The sequence below is a fragment of the Gavialis gangeticus genome, unplaced genomic scaffold (assembly GCF_001723915.1).
Source record: "Gavialis gangeticus isolate Ggan-Ray unplaced genomic scaffold, GavGan_comp1, whole genome shotgun sequence".
Taxonomy (NCBI): domain Eukaryota; kingdom Metazoa; phylum Chordata; order Crocodylia; family Gavialidae; genus Gavialis; species Gavialis gangeticus.
Window position 1 is genome coordinate 131,885,539 of NW_017729032.1, and position 23,985 is coordinate 131,909,523.

Here is a 23,985-nt window from a genome sequence, read left to right on the forward strand (position 1 = left end):
AAGATGAACATGGGCCGACAGTGTGAGAACACAGTCAGGTAGGCTAACTGCACCTTGTTATGCATCCACAGATGCATCTCGAGCAGGTCCAAGGAGGTGATCCTCCCCCTCTATGCGGCACTGGTCAGGTCGCAGTTGGAGTACTGCGTCCAGTTCTGGGTGCCACACTTCAAGAGGGATGTGAACAACATGGAGAGGGTCCAGAGGAAGGCCACTGGCATGATCAGGGGGCAGCAGGGCAGACCCTACAAGGAGAGGCTACGGTACCTGAACCTGTTCAGCCTCCTGAAGAGAAGGCTGAGGAGGGATCTAGCGGCCTGTTACAAACTAGTCAGGGGGACCGGCAGGCACTGAGGAAGTCCGTTTTCCCCTGAGCACTGCCAGGAGTGACCAGGAATAACGGTCACAAGCTGGCAGAGGGTAGATTTAGGCTAGATATCAGGAGGCGCTACTTCATGGTCCGGGCAGCTAGGATCTGGAACCAACTTCCAAGAGAAGTGGTGCTGGCTCCTACCCTGGGGGTCTTTAAGAGGAGGCTAGATGTACACCTTGCTGGGGTTGTTTGACCCCAGAACTCTTTCCTGCCATGGCAGGGGGTCGAACTAGTTGATCTACTCAGGTCCCTTCCGACGCTAGAAACTGTGAAACTAAGTTAGTTCACCTGAGTAGGTGCACTAACTTAACTTGATATTGTGTTAAACCAAATCTTGTGAATATACTATTGCCATCCTCCTGGGGGAAGTCAGGGAAGCTAAAAATAGCCTAGTTAAGGCCATCAGCATGGGAATAGTATAGGCATAGGGCTGGGCTTAATCAGTCATGGAGTTGAACTGCAAAAGTCTACAGAAATTCAACACAATCCCTCAACCTGCCAACTCCCCCTGATGACCTGTTAATCGCTCAATGCAGCCTGCCCCTCCTCCACCATGAATTACTTACACTAAGCTCTCCATGTGACTTCCAGGAGCAGCAAATAGCTGTACATTCTACTCCTAGTGTATGCTCAGAAAGCTTAAAACAAGCTTCATGAATGTAGACCACAGTGAACAACCACATGTACCTATAGCTTTTCTTTTGGTTCTAGATGACTCCACTTCTAGAAATCTAAAGATGCCACATGTTCACAAGGGGTACACATATGGTCTATGTCCACCACTGCACATGCCTTGTGTGACTATGTAGTCCATGAATACAAGGATACCCCTTGGCACACAAGTGTCCAAAATCATGTGTAGACACCCAAAAAATGGCCCTTTAGATGACCAGGAAAGAACCTCAGATCAAGAGATCAAATAGCTCACAAGGCCATTTTTGAAGGTTGTCAGTATTCTTATTCATTAAATCACTTGGCTTTGAAATTAAATGTATTCTTTTACAGTGACACATTTTATACCAGCAAGTAATTTTCGTAATGTCTTGGATATCTTTATGAGACTATATTGTATAAGTAGGAATGTAACAGAAAAGATAGATAGTTACAGAAATGTTGCAGGTATTGAATAAAGAATGAAGGCTTTTGAATTCTGCTATACATGGAAAACTAAAACTTAGGCTTGAAACATGTATTTCTTCTGAAGTAGATGTCTACATCATTTTAGAGTTAAGAAGAGTTAAGATACACTGTCATGTAACTTTGTCCTTTCATTGTTTTAGTTTTATAGTAAGCTTTTAAGATTTAACTGAAAAAGGCATGGCTAGAGATATATTTTTTTAAGTTTCTAAATTATTACATCCTCATACTGCCTTCTCTCCTTTCATGGAATAACTGGTCTGGTCATATGCTGTATGCTTCAGAGATAATGGGAGTATCTAATAGGAAGATAATTTGCAAACAATTAATTATAACTTGGAGACAAAATGAAATGACATGAATGCTATTTTGGCAGCTGAGGGCATCTTTACATGGTGGTGGGCAGGAGGTGCTTTAATTAGACCAATTCCTGAGAACCGCTATAATTAAAGTGCCCACAGCATCTCATGTATTCAGTGTCCCACACTTGAAAATGGTGGTGGGGGCACTTTAACTAAAGCTTGTTTGATAAGCTATTATTAAAGTGCCTCCACCACCATTTTGAATCATGAGGGATTCTGAAAACATGAAATGCTGAGGCTGCTGCAGTGTGCTATTTAGCACACTCCAGCAGATTCGATTAATTGAGTTTGCTCTGACATGCTTTAATTACAGAGCATCAGAGCAGAGGTTCTGCACATGTACAGGTACCCTGAGATTTTAAATTAACTGTCATATTTTTCAGTATGATAGGTTCCAAATCTTCTGTTGGAATTTGTTCTTTAATTGATTCCCATTTTGCTCTGTTTTCTGTAAGTTTTAAATAAAGAAACCTTAAAATTATATCCAGTTTGTCAGCTCATGGACTTACCTGCTACTCCTTGTGCCATTGGAATCTCCAGGACCTCTACTTTGTTTTTCCTCCCTCTCATCTGCCATGTCTTCAATGTTAAGCTAGTTCTCGGGAGTTTACAGGGTATCTTGGGTGATGATCATACGGGCAAGGTCAGTCTTCTCCAGGGCTCCACTACCCCTACAACCTGCCCCTTTCCTCTCAGGTAACAAGTCATATCTTCCTCTTAGTATTGAATGTGTATCACCAGTACTTGGATCCTCTCCAGGCCGGTTGGCTGTGGGCTTCATGAAAGGTTGTGGCTGCACCCTCTAGGCAGGTTACTCTTCCTCCAATGTCTCCACTCTACTTGAGGTAGTCTTCGTTCTCTCCAAGATCAGTGGGTCCTAGGGAGATGGGGTCTCTGCTTGCCAGTCCCAGGATTCACATTCAGATACTACTGGGTCTCAAGTGTTGACTCTTGGGCTTGATTAATCAGAACTCAGGTGTGCAAGGGATCGGGCTTTTCCCCTGCTTTACTACCCTAGCTCAGGATTACTAGGTAACAACACAAAGGAAAACTTCTGGGTCTGCACCAGGCTTCAGCTCCACTATGCACAGATAACCTGGGCCAGTGGGCTCGTTTACTCAGTTCCTCCAGGCAAACCCCTTCTTTACCTGGGTCTATCTAGGACCCTTTAAGGCTAGCTGCCATTGGTGTCCCTTCCTGCCCTCCTGCCTGAGGGTTTAGTACTCTCTCTCTCTGGGATACTCCTTTGCCCAGTGCTGCCATATCTTGGCCAGTGGGCCACCCAAAAGCATCCTGCCATCCAGCTTCACTTATTTGGATGGTAGGTTGGGTTGGTTGCTCACTCAGGGTTGCAGTCTCCCTGTCATCCCATGAGGTTTCAGCTTGCTGGGTCTTCGTTGCCGCTGAACCCTCCTCCTGTTCTGGCTGCTGTGTCCCCTCTTCTTCCATGCCAAATGCCAAGCTGTACTTGGTGTTCTCCCTTTAAACTTCCTGGGCTTTCCCAGTGGGCCAATCAGCACAGGCCCTTGGGCCACGTATTCCCTAGGCCAGGTGTTTGGCCCCCATTCTCTTCCCTGCACACTAGGGAAGCACTGCCTGCCTGGGACCCTACTAGATGAGTTCCCTGCCCAGTGTTTCCCTAGCAACCTGGCTTCCCTGGCTCCTGCAGAGTGAATTCCCTCCCCTGGAGTTCCTCTGGAGCTCTGGGCAGTGCTGCTCACTCTGGCTCTGCCAGGTGAAGTCAGAGCCTCTTGGCAGCTTCCTGCAGTGTGCCAGGCAGCATGGTGCTCCCAGACCTGGCTGGGTAGGTTATTTTTTTCATTCAGGGCTTGGAGCCTGCAGGCCAGAATGGTATTGATTATCCAAGCCCAACCGGGTGCCTTTTCCCCTATCTAGCCTCTCCTGCAGGGGCCCAGCAGGGGCCACTCCCCAGCCTCTCCTACAAGTTCCAGTTCTATAGCTGTTTTTTAGTTTTCTGTTAAGGCCTGGGCCAACTAAAAAAAAAAGAATATATAAACTGAGATCTTTTACATCTATGTAAGTAGTTTAAATTTGGTTCATATTGATAGTAATAAATACCATTAAAAATGTTCATTTTTTTAAAAGTTTCAACAGAATAAGTTATTGCAAGTTTAGTCTTTGACCATGGACTTCCTTGCAACATATATAACTTTATTTGGAGGCAATTGGACCACATACACTTGGTCCAGACCTTTATGGATAAGTATACAGATCACAAAAACTCCCCACTGTTAGTACTTCTGTTAGCAAGAGTGAATGGTAGGAGACAGTGGTCACTTCAGTTTACTAATATACACTTCCACCAATCTGCTTAGTAGATGGAGGAGGCCAATTTTGAATGTTGTCAATCTAGCACTTTGTATAAGTAAATAATTGGCATTTAGGAAAGAAAAGAAAAAAGTATTTAAGTGCTTGCTTCTGGAAATGGCAATTACATAAAGCAAACGTTTCCATGCCCTTTCCTGAGTACTTTAAAAGAGCCAAAATTTTGTTCACACAAAGAGAGAGAAATAAACATAGGCTTCTCTGACACTAGAAAATCTCTGAATGCAGTCACTGTTGGCTTCTGATGTTTGCACAACTACTGTATGTACCTCAATTATGACTTAAACCATGTCATCCATAACAGTTTCTGAGCACATGGTTCTCTGTGCCTAAGTAGTAATTTAATACTTTTTAGAGTACCCTTCAAACAGAGAATGCTTTATATAGAGTTGCAGATGTAAACTAAAGAGGAAAAAAAGTTCTACAGTAAGATATGAGCAGAATAATGATTTCAAAAGGCAAAATGAGAGTGCTTGAAGCACTGAGTTATTAGATAAAAGGACTGTATGCATCCTCCAGTAATCTCTTGGAAATATAAACATTCACCTCTCCTATTTTTTTTTTGAAAGAAAACTCTAAGGCACTGCACTGAGAATACAGGCATGTGAATACCATAGAGGAGAAGAACCTTTCTACTTCCTACCATAAGACGTACATAATTTGGAGAAGGGTGGAATTTAAGATATGTCTCTTTCTTTGTTTCACATTTTGGCTTATGAGATCCCACTCTTAGGTACCTACCACTTCTCATGCAATTTTTGGGAAGGTTAATTTTGATATGTGACTTCTATACAGTGACTAGGCATCTCAGTATTATACGCTGCAATACTGAGCACTGTATTGTCTTACATTTCTCCTAAGGGACTCAATATACGCTGGTCTCCAAAGATGCTTGTACACACGATGGCAGTGCCATGTATTTGAGACAAAAAGTGATGAGAAATCATTATTTGTTTAACATAATGGTGGCATCATGTACACATGCATGATTTTTTTTGTGTAAAAATGTATGTGAGCGTGGCAAATTTGACCACCTCTGATATATTTTAATTTGATTGGAACAAATTGTTCAATATTGATAAAAACAATTGTGCACATGTACATGTCTAGCAGCTGGAGAAGGCAGCAGGGATGGTGCATAGGCTGCTGGAATCCCACTGAGTCTGAGCTTCCCCTAGCATTACTGGGCTTCCTGCACCCTGTGCACTGTCCCCATCACCTTCTCCAGCCACCAGGACACCCAGCTTGACCCTGGGCCAGCATGGAGAGGTGGCAGGAAGTGGCAGGAGGGCAGCTAGGTTTGCTGGTGGCTGGAGAAGGTGTCAGGAATGGTGCACGGGGTGCTGGGAGCCCTGATGTGCTTGGGGAAGCTCAGGCTTGGAGGGACTCCAGTGCCCCATGCCATCCCCACTTCCTTCTCCAGTTGGCAGCACACCTGGCTGTCTTCCTGCCACCTTCCCACGCTACCCCAGGGGCAAGCTAGCCCATTCCTGGGTGGTCACAGGAGGTGGGAAGGTGGCAGAGACAGTGCATGGGATGCTGGAAACCGGCCAAATTTGAGCTTTCCTGAGTACAACTAGCATTCAAACACCTCATGCACCATCCCTGCTACCTTCTGTGGCCACCAGCACACCCAGACACCCTCCTGCCACCTCTTTGTGCTGTCCAAGGGGCAAGCTGGGTGTGCTGGTGGCGGAAGAAGGTGGCAGGGACCCACCCCACTAGTACCCCTCCCGGGTGGACCTGTGGGGTGCTGCCACCATGGAGTGAAACACCGTACACTCCCACAGCTCAGGGGCTGCACGACTGTGAGGCAGTTCGTGTGGGCAGGTTCTGCTGAAAAAAAAACAAACCCAAAAAAGGGCCCAATCCTTCCCCTATGGAGCCTGCCTGCCTCTCCCAGAGCCAGGGATGAGGTGCCAGCAGTCTCTTTGGTGTGGGTGGGCCCTAGTCCTTCCCTCCATGGTGGAGGCACCGTCAGGGCCACCTGGGAGGCTGCTATTGGTGGGTGCCTCCTGGGGGGTGCTGTTGCCTCAGAGGGAAGCACCAGGGCCCCCCATAGATCAGAGGGTGCTGGCGGCTTGTCCCCTCCAGCTACAGGAGAGGCAGGCAGGCTCCGCCAGGAGGGGAAAAATGGGATCAGGGCCCTCGTCACTTTTTTTCTGCCCAGCAGAGCCTGCCCACAGCTACAGGGGCTGAGCTGGCGGTGGGCCATCACTGTTCCGTCACAGTGACATAAGCCCCTAAATTGAAATGGTGGATGGCAGTTAAAAACTCACAAATGAAAAACCTACCATTTCAATTTAAGGGAACTCAACCCCCTCACATGCACAAGCACCCCAACATCCTACATTAGTATCTTAACAACTAAGATTTGGTCTATTTCAAGGTGGCAATTTCTCTCTGGCAAGAAATTCTATCTTGGACTTAAGGCACTTTCCTGAAAACAATTGTTGAAATAGATATATTACATGAAAAGCTTGAGATTTACTCAACTGGAGATTTTTGACCTAAACAAAAAATTCAGACAGGGACATGGGACTTTTAGCACGATACTTCTAATATTACCATTTCTTTTTTATGAAAAATGCTGTTTTGACTAATATGATTTTTTGCTATTATAATTCTATTAATTGATTTATTTTATTTTAAAAACACTCCTTCATGATCCCTCCTTACCCTTTATCAAAAAATTAAGGAAGAGTTGTTTTCTGCCCTCCAAAATAAAACAAAAAAAAGTTTGTTAGAAAAAGTAAGATTTTACATTTCATTTGAATTTTTGAGACATCTGTTGAAAATCACACTTACCTTTTTACCAACTCAAAATGTAAAGCCTAATGGAAAAGAATCATTTACTACTGAGTACTAATAGAATTCTCTCTATATATTGGCACTGAACCTGTTGCTTACTGAACAGGTATTATAGGTCAGAGAGCTCTGAATTTGTAGTTGATTTGACTTTGAATTATCTGGATTCTTGGCCTATGGATGTATGCTCAGAGTACCTTTTCTGTTCTTCTAGAGATTTAGTAACTGGTGATTATAGAGCATCTTTACTGCCAAAAAAAATGGAGCAACTTTTCTTTGCCAAAATAAATCAGTGGGCCACAACTTCCACTTCTATGAACTATAGAGTTCAGTGGAAATTAATGGGCTTCTGGCCTTTTACATATGCAAACGATTTCATCCTGTATGGTTCTGAACTGCTTTGAACAGAGAATTAGAGGTCAGGAAAAATTAGCTTGGAATGAGAAGACACTTTATTGTTCTACTTCAGTAACTGTCTTCTTATTACCCATAAAGAGTGAACTGCACAGTAAAAGGCCTTAATTCAGCAAAACATTTAAACACAGGCTCAGCTTTAAGGCATATACTTAATGTGTTTTACTGAACTGGGGACAAACAAATCATCTCTTCTTGACTTGGCAGTGAGTACTATTTCCTGAAGTTTTCCTTGTTAGACATTTCAAAACACTGTGGCTTTTGTTTAAAATATTTTCCTAGTTAAGCTATCTAAAAAAAAATGGTGGAGCCTGGATTTTGGTTCTGCAGGTTAGGTGAACTGTGGACAAATTAAAGAACAGAACCTAAACTAACTTAGGCACCTGATACAATAGTATGCCATGTCCTATTTTATATTAAATCCAATATTAAAACATTTATGTATTTATTTACACATATAAATCCCACTTTATACATCTACTGTTTGAGTCAGGTGCCTAAATGCAGACTAAAGCATTAAATGCTATGCATGCACATTTGATATTTGTATCAATGGATAATTAACTCAAAATTAACATACCAGTAGGAGAAATCCTGTTTCCAAACTTCAGTGTTTTACCTCTAAGTGAATCTTGAAAACAGAGACTCATATGACATCATTGACTTAATAGGGTTCCTTTCATAAGTAAGAGCCTGCAGCACTTAATTTCTATATGAGTCTGTTTTTGTGTACTATACTTTATTTCATTACCTTAAATAATTGAATGTTTAGGGCATACTAAACCTAGCTTTACTCCTACTGATAAATTTAGATTTTAGAAAAGTGGTTTTAACATAATTAAGGTGAAGCAGTAAAAAGAGATGAAGAAAAAAATAACTATTTTAATGCACACTAGAAATGTATGCAGTCACAAGCTGTCTGTAATAAATGTTAATTGAATAGAATTTATATTCTTTGGTCATCATCCCAGAGAACACAGACTTGCAATCTGAACTAAACACGAATAGGAGAATATAACTTTTCATCATTACCAATCTAGATGGGGAATTTTAACCAGCTATCTTGAAATGAAAAATTTCATCCTGCTATGTCAAGAAAAAAAGTGCAAAAAAAGTTTAACTTTGTTATTTTAATGAAACCTAATGAAAATGGACATGTTTAAGCTGAGCATATTACTCTTTGTCCTCTTAAAGCAAAATAATGTATATTGAAGGAATGAATGTTAATGTCCCATTGAGCTCAGCTAGAGTTTTGAGCACACACAGACTCTTGAAAAAAACCAAACAAAACCAAACAAAACTAATATGTCAATTAAATTATTGTTTTTAAGGTTATAAACGTGATTCACTGTCCATTGAAAAAATAGGATTTTTCTTTTGATTATCTTCCCGTCAGGCGTTATTAAAATTTAGTGGGAACTTTAAAAGTGACAGACACGGGATAATTTATATCTGCAGAAAATCAGGGCAAAGATTCCAAGTTTACTTGTGATGGAACAGAATGGGTTGTAAAAAAACCTGACTATGAACATACATGAGAAGACAGTTAAAATATCCTTCCTACTTCTAAGTTATTTGATTCATTTGGAGATGTGAATCATCTGAAATAAATGTCTATATAATTCTATTCTCACATTTGTTTTTCCCTTGTACCTCTAGTTGTAGAACCTTATCATTGTCTATTGAATTGTACCTGAATAACCTGTTATGTTGAACTAATAATTCTCTCTTCTTAGTGTAAGTTTTGCCTTCCAGTTGTAGATGTGTATCCCTCTTTCTTTCTAATAAATGCAAATAATAATAATAACAATAATAATACTACTAATAATACTACTAATAATGTCTTCCTTATACCTTGCTGCACCTGTGTTCAAAGTTCCCCTGATTCAAATAAAAATAATCATCTCCGTTCCACACTTTTCTGCTTAAAATTTTCATCAGGGTTTCCATTTTGAGTCAGCATGATTAATACATACTGCATAGTAAAAATAAATACTAACATCATCTTTTCCCCTTTGCAGCTGCAAATTCTGCATAAATACCTATGATTTCATCCCATCTCTCAGACAACTCAAGTTTCTTGCTCTGGTTCTTACAACTGGGTTCCTGGTGATTTTCATTTGTAGTCATTTGAACAATGATTTCAGAGCTGAATCTAGTCCTAGAAGCTGAAAAAAAAATCACCATCCTTCTTCTACCCCCCCCCTTTTTTTTTAATTAAACCAAAACTAGAGTGGTGATATTTTGTGGAAGAATTACTACTCATTTTGTTACTCCATGTTAAAAGCCAGGGAGAAAGAGAAGTAATGTGTGTGTTTTTGTGTAAGAGTGACTTTAAATATCACAAAATATCTTTCAAAATTCATGTCAAGATGGAAAAAAGGATTTGGGTTCCTCCACAATGAGACTCGTAGTGTTATCAGGTACCTGCCTTAAATAACAGAAATCAGGACACAGCCTTATACACTTACGCTTTCTAGGTACATAACAAGATTTGGGTACCTCAGAATGGTGTCCACAAAAAAATCATGTTGATCAGGGACTCAGTAGGAAAACTCTTTTAAAAAAAAGATGATTCTTAAATTCACTCCATTCTAGAGCTTTTCTAGGAGGCATTTACATCCACAAAATTCATATCTCAGAACTGTCACCTAAAGCCAAGTAGTTATGCCCCTTCTCTTTCAAAAACAGTGCAGGGGTTATTCTTTTCTTTTAAAACTTGAGAAGAGGAAGTGGTACTCCCCAACCTTATCTAATAGCTTTGAGACATCACAAAGGAACTGGGAGATCTGGATTCTCACCATGTTCAAATCCTTTTCCCCAATCCTGAGGAAAGTGCCTTAATCACCAGGGATATATATAGATATATATATAATGGTGTTTCATTTTAATCATGGACAAATCTGGATTTTGGGTTACTTTTTAAATCCAAAAATTGGGGATTTTTTTTTATGAGAAAAAAAATGGAATGCCTGTTAATCACTAAGGGCTTTTACAGACATGCTCCAGGAGATGGGAGTGGAGACAGTGGGGGGGGGGCTTTAATTAGCCCAGCACTGACAGCCACCCTAATTAAAAGGAACCAGAGCATCACATATATCAGTGTCCCAACACTGAAAAATGGCAGTGGGGTGCTTTGAACTAAAGCTTGTGGAACAGGTTTTAGTTGAAAGAACCCCACAGCCATTTTTTTAGCACAGGGACACTGATACACATGATGCTAGAGTCTGCTGGAGCATGGTAATTACCACACTCCTATAGAGTTGATTCATCACATAATTACAGTGTGTCAGATCAGCTTGCCTGCACATGTATAGGATCCCTAAGTTAGAAGCTTTTGTGTGTGTACGGAAGGAGGTGGTACACATACTCCATATACATGTATGCATGGAGGGCATTCTCCAAATCCTGCTTTTGAACAAGAATTCATGATTCACTGACCAGAGAGAGAAAGAGAGTAAGAATACACAAGCATAAGCATGACTCTCTAACCGAAAATGTTAGGATGCTTACCTCAGGGGTGGTAGAGTATTCTTGTGCTTCATCCCTACTGCAAGGACTTCTCATGTATTTTACCCAATATCTGTTTAATATAAGATGCTTAAACAGTCTTTGGACCATACTATATCTTAACCAACCATATGAGGATTACTAATCTGAACCCCATAAATAATGGCTGCGATGATAACATTCATTTGGAAGTATTTGGGGTTTTTTTCTAAGTCAGTGTTGGGTGGCCAGCTAATGCAACCTTACTATATTTTTTATTTATTCAAGATATATATAATAAATACTCATTCTAGAAAAGTCTGGTTGAAGTCACCAATCAGCACAGCATATGTGCCTGGAGAAAAACCTTCCTCCCAAAACAAAAAAGAAAACATACAGCTGTTCAAAGGATTTGTTGTATAAGAGAACTAGATCATGAAGGTGTCCCACCCTTCCAACGTAACTTGAATAGATGTACACTTCCTTCTGGGCAGAGAGGAAACCAATATTACACAGTCCTCTACTCCTCTTACCTTCCCTCAAAGGAGAGGGAGGAAGGGAAAGCACTGAGCTCACCCAAGGGTGGGTGGTCCCCTAGGGCTCTTGCCTTCAAAAATTCCCCAATTCCACTAATCAGCTGATTGGCAGAAGGGGTGAGGACCATTCTACTGCAGTGTACATACATATGTAGATACGTACTGAATATCTGTACATATAGCTGAATATATGGACAGATATTCAATTTCTCCTGAATGCCAGGAATATTCAGAAATGTTGGAAAAATGGCTGTTCCAGGATAAAAATAACCTGCAACAACTAAGTTTAATCATTCCCAGGAAAGTTTAGTTGTTTTTTCCCCCTAGGAGACTGAATATCTTCACATATTCTCTTCCAAGAAAAGCCAAAGCAGAGTTCCCTAGTGTCCCAGAGTGCTTTGCTCCTTTTTGACCCCTCTCTCCCACCTCAGGGAGATGGTATCACTCACTGGACTTTGTTTCTTCGGCTGAGCAGGGGTAGAACTTGCCCCCTTCACAAACCTGAATTGTGCTTTTGGGGGAGACAGGCTGAGTCTGAACAGTCTGGGTCAGCCAATCAGGGCTGCCTTGTGCATTGCTGCCATCCATCTCCAGCAAGACTGAGAGAGTCTGCAGATCATGTTGAGATGTGTGCACAGGTCTCCCCCTGGTTTAACAGCATCAGCTCTTCAAGCTTTCTGTTCTTCAAGGGTTCAGCATTTAAATGTCAGTTTGGTAATTTTTCTACACCATAGGCAACCGGGTGCTGATTTAAAAGCTAGCAGGCGAGGAAACTAGCAGGGAGGAACCAGGCTCAGGGAGGCTCTCCCTGCCCTACATACCTGCGCCTCCACCTATACAACTGCCCAGTGACAGCCTGACTCTTTCCCAGGCAAGGTTATCGATCAGCGGTCTCCTCTACTGGTGACAGGTGACCCGAAGAGCAACCTTCTAATGTCTCATGGCTGGAGAGCTCACCTACATAATTCTCCAACCAGAGGACTGGACCACCTGTATGTTCCAACTCCCAGGCTATTTTTCTACCCTTCACAGAAACTCTTACCTCTAAAAGTGAATGCCTGTCCGTAGTCATAGACTAAGCGTGAATTTTCTAGACATCAGGCTCAGTAATTAGATTAGTTTTTGGGGGTGTTTCTTAGTATATCACAAAAATAAATAAATACATGAATAAAAATCAGTAATTGTGAGGAGCTTAGACACTTTCAAACTAAAAACAGAAGACAGTGGTAGATTTAGAACCTTTCTGATTTAAGCCAGCTAATGTTCTTGACCTTCCTTGATTTTCCAGCAGAATTTTTGGTTTGGTATGTTCTATACAACTGATGCTAGATCTAAAGATCAACATGAAAATGCACCAGTTCCTAGCATTTTTGTGCTATTATTAGATATCACACACAACATTTTTCATACAGAACAATAAGGATTTGCCAACTTCCTAAAAAAGCCTCTAGTTTAATGATTAATTGTAACAGCTCATGTTCGAGACAGCTATGCACATTAGTGACAATGACAACGTATAAAGAATCTGGAAAAATGTGTCATGGGGAGGATGCCTGCAGAATTATTAAACATGAATCATCCTTGGATGCCTACTCAAATGTAATTAGTGGAATGTAATTAGCATCTAATTATAATTTCCAGTATGAAAAAATCTTGGCTCCATTTTACCGGATTGTAGCCAAATTGTGGCAGGAAGTCCTCTGAATGCTAGCTACCATTCATTTAGCCAAAGAAATCAAAATTTAACCTTTAAAATATTCTTACTAGATTGCAGCTTTAAACTGCTGCTCTCATGTTATGAAGTGTCACAGTAAATGGTTAGATAAATGAACCAAAGATAAAGGAATAAAAAATACTTTAACAATAACAAAATGGAATAAAGTCCACCCCTCTAGGTATGTCACTTTAGAGTCAGCCTGTAGCTTTGCTTGACCTTTATAGCTGGGGGAAATCTTTTTGTCAGTAAGGCCTAAGTGACATACGGTAATAAGTAAAATAAACTGTGGCAGGAAGAAGACTAATATAAGAAGAAAAGTCAGAGAGTTTAAGGTAAAATAAACTGCAAGATACATTGAGTGGAAATTTAAGAAGAAAGTTAAAGCGGGAAAAGAAATACAGCCATGGAAAGATGGTTTGGATGAAGAACAGGAGGAACAGAGACAGAAACAAAACAAAACCCCCTAAGTTAATTTTTTACTTTGGTTATTTCCATTAATATATAAAAGTCACAGGCCACAATTTCACTTTATAATACTCCCAAAGTTTACATTTATCAAAAATAAAAAATGACTGCTAAAAGGAGACATTACTATATTCTCAGCTATTGAATACCATCATTCCCTTCACATGAAAACAAACAAAAAAAAAGTATTTTCCTACAAGCTTACATTTAATCATACCAATTTGTAGCTCCCTATGTCTCAAATCTGGCTTCTGGCTTCTGTGCCAACTTCTCATTGCTTGTTCCAGTTACATAGCAAATTCCATTTGCCACAAGAAACAATATGGAAAAAAAATATTAAGATGACAAAAACAGCATTTATATTAAAATTTAATAGCTATAATAAAGCCAACGGTGTACATAGACATAGGTATACTTATTTTTTTTTAATATATATATATATATATATATATATATATATATATATATGTATGTATGTATGTATGTGTGTGTGTGTGTGTGTTTGTAGGAGTATACACATGTTGTCACTGCTTTCTAGCTATTTACATATATGTGTGTACATTTGTGCATGTATGCATACACACACACACACACACAAACACACACACTGCATGGCTTAAGTCTAGTCATATGTCGTAGGTGATATACAATATATTAATAATTTAATATAACTCAATACATATCTTTTTTGATTTTAAGCTGTTTCTATGGTCATTAATTTAGTTGTTTTTACTGTGCCAGATAGCTTACCATATTTAACCTTGTTCTGTATACTAAAGGCTATTTTTGTACTTTTAGCCAGATTCTGTAACATGAATACTAATAAACATTGCATATAATTGTTATATTTAACCAGTAATTACAACAACAATAGCATTAATAATAATACTAACATTACTGCTACTACTATTAATAATAATGCATTCCTTTTCTCTATGTTTTAACTAAACGTAATTTCTAACTAAGCAATGTTGTGCAGGGTTATGAGATTGAATATGCTTTGAATGATTTCTATTATCCCAATTTTTAACAAAAGATTAGTCAGTGGGTAAAAATTAAACAATACTGATTCTTTTGTCACATTTTAAATTGATTGTATTTAACCACACTTAATTTGCATAGTTAAAATAACTTTTGCTTATTAAAATGATGAGCAACAAGAAACTGTATAAAATACTTCAATTATCTCATGTATATGTAATTAAATTGGCTCTGATCATTAAAATTCAGGTGAAAGCTATTTGCTTTTCAAAGTAAGTATTATTCAGTCTAATCTAGCTAGCTGTCTGTCGGTCTAATATTTGGCTTTGTAAGCTTATGTGCATTTCATGTGATGCTTTCTGAATTTTATCTGAGGTAGATTCTTTTCAGATGACTCATGTTTCCTTGTAAATAATATGCACTCAATTACAATGAGGATATTAAATAAGTGACCATGTGTGCATCTTTTAAAGTATTAGAGGTGACAAGCAACTCTGTTTTCTCAGGGCCCACACAATTACAAACTTGATGAATAGGGCAGGAATGTGTGTACACACATAATACGAGTCCATTGAGCAACAAAGTCTGGCCCGTTTTGAAGATATGCTAATAATTACTCAGCAAATATTTTCAGTATGCACCCCAGAAATCCAAAGTCAGCTTCAGGGAAAAGTTACACAACACATGGGAACTAAAAAAGTGTGTCCTTTTTTCCAGGCTCCTACTAATTTTAATAATAAAAGGTGTGTGTGTGTGTGTGTGTGTGTGTACGCACATGCATGTGCATGTATATGTATATATTTTTTCACTTTGTTCATTGTAACTTATACTCAAAATTAGAAATGACTATGACCTTCTTTCCCTTGAAGCCAACATTACCAAAAGAGCAGAGAGAGTTTTGATGCAATTTTAAGTTTTTATAGCAAATCCAATAATGAATATTTTATTACCCTTCATACCCAAACATGTATATTTTATTAGCCATTCCCAGTATTCACTAATTAGCCATTCAATTTTGTGGATCCTTTGCCAGACTGAATAGCCTTTTGGGGGAAAAAAAATTTCTGGAGATGTTAGATGAAAAAAGATGAAGAGCAGGATAGCATCTCCATGCACAGTCCATGCATAAATGGTCAGAGATCCAGGGGCTGCTCCAATTTTATTACTTTGGAGGCCAAGACTATTCTTGGGAGAAGCTGACCTTGCACTGGTTATTGAATCACCCATCAACAGTTTGGGTAGAGGAGGTGCGTTCTTCCCTCTTCTGCTCTCTGGTTGAAGTTGAACTGCTTGTGCAGCCAAGAATGCAAGACCTATGGGACTAGAAGAAAAGAAAGTAACAGGATGTCTCCATTCATAGCATAGTGGTTAGGGTAATCAATTGAGACAGGGGAATGGTTCCTGGTCTCAGGATAATTTCTTGTTTTTATTTATTGTCTAGAATAAAATACATAAAGAGTCCTGGAACAGGCCTCAGAACACACTTCTCCCCCTTTCCTAGTTGAATGCTCTAACCCTTAGACAACTATTAATGCCTACTGGTTAAAGCACCATCCTGGGAAATAGGAGATAAGTGTCTGAGGATGTCCAAGAAGCCTAGGGAAGTGATTTATCTACTAAACTGTTGCACAAAATGTGGCTCCTCATTCAATCATGATTTTGAATGAAAGTGGCTGCTGTCCTTTGTGCTTAATTCAGGTGTGGTGGGTGTTATGTGTCCTCTACTTACACCTTATAGATTAGGCTTCTCTTGTGACTAAGGCAGAGTTCATGTATTTTTTCACCTTAACTTTAGATTTCAACAGACAGTTCCTAACTGTTTAGACTTTAGAACTTCCATGCATGTCCAGAAACCTACAATTAGGTGCCTGATAATCTTTGCAGTCAAATGTGTAGGCACTGGCCATGTCTGCATGAGATGCTGACTGTGTAGTAGCTTGTTACTACTGTTCATTAGCATTGCATGGCATGAAGGGTGATGCAACACTACTGCATAGTAGTGACAAGCTATTGTTTGGGCATACCACTGTGCAGTCATTTAGTACTTGCGCATAAATGGCTGCACAGTTACAACTGTACAGTCAGTGTCTCATGTAGATGTGGCTGTTGACAACTAGATTCCACTTGTTAGGCATAATAGTAGGGGCCTAACTATTGGTCTATGCTCTACTACCTGAAAAAATAATTAATGCACAAGGTGGTTGGGTCCCTATCCTTCTCGTAAGTTTTTGTGATTCAGTCATAGGAGCAAGATGGTGGTGTGATACAAAAAATAGACCTATAAAAAGTAGATTGAGTGTCAGGACTTGAACAGGATAGAGGAGAATGTTGAGATAGAATCTATTTTCAATAACTGAATAGAATCTGGCCCTGAAAATAATTTGGCCACCTAAGTAATTTTGTAGGTATTGCATCAGCGGTATTTGGAGTCAATTTTTTTGACTTAGGCTTTTAACTATCCTTCCAATGTCCTATTTAGGTGCCTAGTTTACTAATCCACATCTAGCCAATGATAAATACATGTCAGGTTACAAAATATAGATTTGTTTGTTTGTTTGGGGGGTGGGAAGGGGTTGGTTTTTTTGTTGTTGGGTTTTTATTTTTGAGTTTTTTGCACTGGGATTGTGTAACTAACATAGAGAATGATTTCGTGACTGGGAAGTTTAAAGTGTGCTTTCCACATCCCATTGTTTCTTAATAATAATACTCAGTTAAAACAATGCCCTATGGTCAGCCAGGTTGTGGCCACTCAGAAATGTCTGACCATTCCAAATAATACTCTTCTGATGTTGCCAAATTGCACAGCTTGGGAGAGGGGGGTATATTACCAGGAACCAGCTGTAGTTCAAAGTACAGTGATTCATTGGAAGTCAACCTACTGCCTGCTAGAGAATTCACAGGTAGTAACAGGATTCAACTCTAGCAACTTAAATACAAATTTTCTCAAACAATGTTGCTGGACCTTGGCAGAGTCCAGTCAAATTCTTCACCACATTGGAGAGTTAACTCAGGAGATAAATTCCAGGAATGCCGCCAATCTCTCTTCTCATGAGAAGCTAAAGCACCTCAGCTCTGAAACTTCAGATCTAACAAAGGAAAATAGTACATCTATCCCTGAGAAAGTCAGCTGTACTTCTAAGCCACTATATAATATTAATATAATCAGCCTCATTACATCTCTGAGCCCTGTATAATACAGCTTGTATGCTCAGTACCCTTTGCTAACAGTACCCTTTCAGTTCCACATCAGTTATGTTCAAATTACCATATATAGCAGAAAGTTTGTCAAAAAATTCAAGCTAAAATAAAAGAGGGGAAAAGTAGAAGTTTCCCCTCTACATAAATTTTGCTTCTATGATTAGAAGCAGGATTTGGGGGGGAGTCCCTGTTCCCCCGAGTGCTACCAGGAGTGACTAGAAATAACGGTCACAAGCTGGCAGAGGGTAGATTTAGGCTAGATATCAAGAGGTGCTACTTCACTGTCAGCATGGCTAGGATCTGGAACCAACTTCCAAGAGAAGTGGTGCTGGCTCCTACCCTGGGGGTCTTTAAGAGGAGGCTAGATGAACACCTTGCTGGGGTCGTTTGACCCCAGTACTTTTTCCTGCCATGGCAGGGGGTCAGACTTGATGATCTGCTCAGGTCCCTTCCGACCCTACCAACTATGAAACTATGAAACTATTAGACCTAACAGGTAATGGACCTTGCTTAGATGTTCAAGGTATGAGTGATGAATAAGTAGAATGCTCATTCCTGAACTTCCTCAGTATAAAGGGAGGAACAGTGCTTACATTGCCATTAGCAGAGCTGTGATGTTTTATTTCTGGGAAAAATTGACATTTTTTTTCCTTTTAAACATTTCTCCAGAAAGTTTTTCTCCAAGTACTGAAAATTCAGGGGAATTTTCACATTTTTTTTCTGTAGAGATGACTTTTCATAAATCATTTTGTTTAATTGAAATCGGTGTTTGCTTTTTTCCCCCAAAAATAGTTGTGATGAAAAATAATCAATAATCACTCATACCATTTAGACAAGGAGGAGGAAGATAAAAGCAAGCCTACGGCAACAAGAAGAACACAGCCAGGATGTAAGGGATTCACAAAGGCCCCTTCTTAAGATCTTAAGATTGAGCAGCATTGCTAGTTCAATTTTGAATTCTTCCATGTTCTCCATAAAGAATGTCTCCAGTAAATGTGGCATGGTCCAGCACCCCTCACCACTCTCATAGGCAATGTATAGGGATCCTGTGAAATGACTAATGTATTCCTAATGTACTGATGGAAGAGCAAAAAAGAAGAGTCACATCAGAAAAAAGTATGATCGTCTCTCCAAAAATATCCTCAGAATCATGAGTTTATCCATCTCTTTATTCAGATTTTATATGGTTCAACCAAAATAAAAGTTATTGATTGACTGTTATTTAAATTTCAGCCTCCTGTTGGACCTTAGCACTTTCCTGGTACTTTAGTAGTTTAAAATGAGGAAGTATCCTTTAATCCTTTATCTGCATTGCTTCTCTGTTGTCCTCAAATGCACTTGTCAATGTACAGCCCACTCAAAGATACGTCCACATCTACAGCACAATGGGTGGGTCTACACAAGAATGAGTAGTTTCACAGTGGGCACATCTACATGTGCATTAGATCTAGGATTAGTTTACTTGCAAGTAAACTACTCACAAATAAATATGCCCAGATAGGTGTCTACACATGCAGGGAAGCAGAAGCAGATTTGCTGCTAATGGCAGCAAACTGCTCCCTCTTACTGGAACCCTGCAATAGGCCCCTACTACCACCAGGGGAAGCTGTAGGCTTCCCCTGGATACTCATCTAGGGGCTGACAGGGAGCACCAGGCCAGGAGACAGCTGTCTCCCAGATGAGACTGGGACATGACACCCTTCCCTCATGGATTGCCTGCTGTTGGCCCCAGAAGCAGGGAGCTCCTGGCTCTGGCTCCACAGTCTGGGGCAGGGGACTTGGAAAGAGCTTCAGGGGAAGGGAAGTTCCCAGCCCCCTGAACCTATGTGCTGGTGGGACAGCTTGCAGCTAGCTTGTTGCTAGTTGCCCCAACAGCAGATTAGGGCAGGGAGATAGGACCTACCCCATCCTTGCAGCTCTTCACAAGCCCAATGCCTGAATTGCCCAGTAGAGGCATGGGGCTGGGACCTGCCCCACATGCAGGGCAGAGGCTGGGGAACTTGTTTCCTGCTCAGCTCTGCAAGCATGGAGCTGGGTCGGGAACAAACTGGGAAACTTGTTCCCCGCTCAGCTTGGCAAGCACAAGATCTCTCCAGCTTGTTCCCCACCCAGCTCTGCACTCATGGAGCTGTGCAGCAAACAAGCTTCATAGCCTGTTCCCCACCCACCTCTGTGCTGTGGAGCTGATCAGGGAACAATTTCCTCAGCCTCTGCCAGCAGGGAGCTCCCAGTGCCAGCTCCATGACCATAGACCTGGTGCTGGGAGATAAGGATTTCCCAGTGCCGGTCTAGTAACAGTGAGGCTGGCACCTTGGGTCCAGTGACAGAGCCTGCACAGGCAGCAGTCAGCTCTTGGGGGCAGAGAGAAATCTCTTGCCCCTGTGGATGGCTAACTGGGAGCAGATATGCTCCCAGTTAGTTGTCTACATGAGTGTTACTACACTGTTACGAATCAAAGGTAAATTTGATACTTGCATTTGCAGGTAGCAAATTTACTCATGATTTGCAAGGTTCACTAGGTATTAAGTATGTCCATGTGTAGACACACATGCTTACTTCACAGTAAACTACACTACTGTGCAGTTAAGCATCTTGTGTAGATGCATTCACCAAAGTCTTAACAAAATAAACTAATAATGCTGCCACAGGATAGTACTTGTCAACACAAGTTTTATCTTAAGGTGGCACTATTTAGTTCATGACAACACATGTGTAGATGCTGATGGGGCTGGCTGGGGCATGAGTGTGCTTTAGTGGTGGTGCTGCCTGCCAGCTAACTGCACCCTGGAGCACCTTACACTCCAGCCAGCCCCTCCACAGCACATTGAGCTGGATTGGAGCAGCCCCAGGCTGGCACACTTATCCCCAGGGCTCCTGGCCAGCCAGGGCTGCTCCAATCTAGCTCAACTTGCTGCGGTCCCAAGTGCATATATAAATGAAGAACCCAGTGTCAATAAACTCTGTTGAAAACTTACCAAGTTTATTGCTTCAAGTTAATAGCACATGTACGTATGCCCAGTATGTCTCAAGCCACCCTCAACCTACCTGAAAATATGTTTCCTCCTCAACAATCTCCCAGTCAACAGTAAAAGTTGACTATGACTGGGTTTATCTACACAAGACACTACTCATGGTGGTTACTGTACATTTATTTAGTACTTGTATAAACAAGTGACACTACAGCACAGTAACCTAATACCATAGTAGCATCTTGGCACAGTTTTTGTTACATGATGCTACTGCACAGGGTTTTTTCCGCTACTGCACCGTCAGCGTCTTGTGTAGATGTGTCCACTGAGTCACTATACATTTATTTTCTAGCTTTTGGGGGCAGAGATCATACCCCCATTCTCTGTTTGTTCAGTGCCTAGTACAAAAGAATCCTAGTCCATGACTGGTCCTATGCGCTAACAAATATAGCTTCATTAATACAATCACCACATACTTTAATATGGCAAGAGATTTCCTGGTATGTGATTCACCAGAGAGTAGGTCTCTGCCCAGAACTCTTGTTCCAAATGGAGGGAAACTGGATTTTGCTGTCATTTGGACTTATGTTCCCAACTTCCATGTCTAACAGACGGTGGTCCTTTTATTTATTTATTTATTTATTTTTAATTCCACAATGTTCCCATCTTCTTCAGGATTTTTTTAGCTCACATAAACTGTCCTTAGCAACTAAATACATTCCATCTGGACTGGAGCTGTGTGCCAATTAAAACATCCTTATGACAAGCCCATTAATAGAAGGGCTTGTAATAGAAATAATGATAGACTCTTTAAGTATATTGATAGATCCTTTAATAATACTAAATAAATACTAAAATCTTTGTTTAAAAATAATTTGTCTGAAATTAAGGAAAGGCAGGGAACTCAATGTAAAAGTTATCTTCTGTCCTTAAATTGAGTTTTTTAAAGAAATTGGGGAATATTTTAAAATAGATTTCCCGTCTTTTCAGGATTTCAGTGAAAGAAGTGGGAGATTTTTCCCAGGGCTGGGGTCAGGATCCCAATAAAGTAGCTGACTGAACATGTTCTGGTGCCTTACCTTCCTGTTTAACAAGAATGGAAACATTTCTTTAAACAAGTCATCAACATAGCAGCCTTCAACTATCTGAAGGGTGGTTACAAAGAGGATGGAACACAACTGTTCTCAATGGTGGTAGCTGATAGAACAAGAAGCAATGGTCTTAAGTTGCAGCAAGGGAACTTTACATTAGATATTAGGAAAAAGTTTCTCATGAGGAGGGTAGTAAGGTAGTGGAACAGGTTACCTAGAGAGGTGGTGGAAGCTCCATCCTTAAAGGTTTTTAAGACCCAGGTAGACATAGCCTTGGCTGGGATGATATAGCTGTGGATGGCCTGGCTTTCAGCAGTGGCTTGGACCAGATGACTTCCTGAGATCCCTTCCAACCCTAATTTTCTACAATTGTATGATTCTAACAGAAAATAAAGATTCTATGATTCTAACAGAAACAAGAAATTGTCCACTGGGAGTTACAGTGGATGATAAGCTGGATATGAGTCAACAGTGTGCCCTTGTTGCCAAGAAGGCTAACAGCATACTATAACAGATTTCATTAGTAGAAGCATTGCTATCAGATTGAGGGATATAACTTTCCTCTCTATTCAGCACTGATAAGGCTAAATCTGGAGTATTGTGTCCAGTTTGGGGCCTCCCACTATTGAAAGGATGTGGAAAAATTGGAAAGTGTCCAGCCCAGGGCAATGGAAGTGGCTGGAGCACATTGCTTTTGAGGGAAGGCTTACTCTACTCTGCAGAAGAGAAGACTGACGGGGGATTTTATAGTGGCTTTTAACTACCTGAAGTGTGGTTCCCAAGAGAATGTAGTTATACTTTTCTCAGTGGTAACAGATGAAAAAAACAAGAAGCAATGGTCTCAAGTTGCAGCTAGGGAGGTTTAGGTTGAATATTAGGAAAACATTTCTAACTAGGAGGGTGGTGAAGCACCGGAACAAATTAACTAGAGAGGTGGTGGAATCTCCATCCTGGGAGGTTTTTAAGGCCCAGCTTAACAAAGCTCTGTTTGGAATAATCTAGCTGGGGATGGTCTTGCTTTGAGTAGGGGGTTGGGCTAGATGACTTCCGGAGGTCCTTTCCAAACCTCATTTTCTATGATTCTATAAACAATACATATAATTTTCTTATTAAATGCAGTTATGGAAATTTAATACAAGCTTTTGACAAAGTAATTAATTATTAATTTTCTGTGATGTTACTTTGGTATCCCACAGGCTGCTAGCCTCATGCTGGCATCCGTAAGTTCCACTTTAAATTAAGAAGTCAAAATACAGATAAATCCTGAACATAGACTATCTGTATTGGCAAGCCAAGAATATCATAAATACTTTTGCATAAACACATATATTCTAGGGCACAATCTTAAACAGGTATTGACCTTGGAGGCTAGGTAAAATAAAGGGGAAAAATTTCTAGGATTTATTTCTACTTTTACATATACACACTCTAGCCCTTCTATAACTACAATATTCAGAAAATTCATAAATAATTTACATCAAATAGCATTGTTTAAAAAATCACTTCTTTATTTGTTCACAAATTGTCAGTAAGCAACTTATTGATTACACATATTGTAACTTGATGCTGTTCATGCTTAAGAGTATTCCTGTTTGCTTGTATTGTTATATTCACATACTTATCAACTTCCTTTCTCTTAAAACAGCTCCCAGGATATTTCCAGCAATAGCTGCCTAAACTCCAGGAACCATGAAAACTCCTTTGTTTATATAATGTAAATAGTGTTAGGATGATTTAACTTCTGGCACTTTTGCATGGAAAGAGTTATTCTTCTCTATAAGAGTTAGTCTATGAAGTGAAAACTTAATTTCAGGGTAGAGCTTCTCTCATCCTTTTGTGGACCCCCCTCCCCCAACAAGAAATAGATTCAATGGAATGGAAAGTCTTCTGACATCTTTGTGTGATTTACAGAGGCCTTTTGTTCCCCCTAAAATTAGCTCTTCAGTATGAGGCAGAAGGTCCTGGGTTTTGTATTTTTCTGTTTTCTTCAGTGGTTTCTTTAAGAAGAGTTTGACTTCTGCCTCTGTTTTAATGTGATAGAAGACTTTCTGAACTATAAAGTCCCATGTTGATATCCTTCTGTTCAGTTCTGAGTATGC

General features: G+C 40.2%; 2 long non-coding RNA genes across 2 annotated transcripts in view; both read right to left on the reverse strand.

Moving 5' to 3' along the window:
* LOC109303258 overlaps positions 1 to 5,766 on the reverse strand; it is a 21,621-nt gene extending 15,855 nt beyond the window's left edge. Inside the window, exons 1-2 of the long non-coding RNA XR_002099034.1 lie at positions 5,686 to 5,766; positions 4,956 to 4,961 (exon numbers count right to left, since the gene is read on the reverse strand). This is a non-coding gene — a long non-coding RNA (uncharacterized LOC109303258). The remainder of the gene's footprint in view (positions 1 to 4,955; positions 4,962 to 5,685) is intronic.
* The window catches only part of LOC109303259, an 888,234-nt gene that overhangs the window by 639,095 nt on the left and 225,154 nt on the right, over positions 1 to 23,985 (reverse strand). The window lies entirely within an intron of this gene.